The following is an 883-nucleotide window of genomic DNA, read 5'->3' on the forward strand; positions in this document are numbered from 1 at the left end:
TATTATATATATTATAACATTGTTATAATTTTATTATAACAGTGTTAATGAACTTTAAATTGCTGCTGTCTCAAAGTCTACCCCAAAGTCATGCAGAACATATAGTGACATGTTAAAGCACTACACTGAGATCCCTGAACCTAATCCCTTCAGACTTAAATCATTGACCCAGTCTGGGACTAGGACTGGATCCAGCTGCACACAGGCTCCTCTCTGAGAAGGTGTTTATGAAAGAGGGGGGGTCCACTCTGAACCTCAAGATTCAACAGGAGAGTCTCATCTTCTGTCCATAATCCCTGTACAAATTGCAACAACCCTATTCGGACTCGATTTTCGCTGATCCCCATATGAATCATTTCCCCTGATCCACGTGTAAATTGTTCTAACTCAATTCTGATTTGATTTCCCTTTTGTATGCTTTTTCCGTGTAGTCAGCAACAGCGTGACCCTTGCCAACGCACTCTGCTAAGTTGTGCTTTTTACAAATTCGTACTAAAATAACTTTTTCCCTCTTTGATGGTGATTCTTTAAATGACCTTAAGTCCTTCTACTTCCATCCATGACAGTGGCACAGCATGGATGTGCCTGACGTGGCATAGGACAGCACAGCGTGGCATAGCATGGCACAGCATGGCACAGGACAGCACAGCATGGCACAGCGTGGCATAGGACAGCACAGCATGGCATAGCATGGCATGGCACAGCACAGCATGGCATAGCATGGCATGGCACAGCACAGCACAGCACGGCAGGTCACGGTGTGACAGAGCAGGAGTGGGGTCCCCAGGCTGCCCTTACCTTCCTGGCAGCAGCGGCACGGGGGCTGAGCAGGAGCAGGGAGATCAGGAGGCAGCAGCGGAGGCTGCCCATGGTGGCAGTGGTG

The sequence above is a fragment of the Antrostomus carolinensis genome, unplaced genomic scaffold (assembly GCF_000700745.2).
Source record: "Antrostomus carolinensis isolate BGI_N321 unplaced genomic scaffold, ASM70074v2 scaffold43034, whole genome shotgun sequence".
NCBI classification, from domain to species: Eukaryota; Metazoa; Chordata; class Aves; order Caprimulgiformes; family Caprimulgidae; genus Antrostomus; species Antrostomus carolinensis.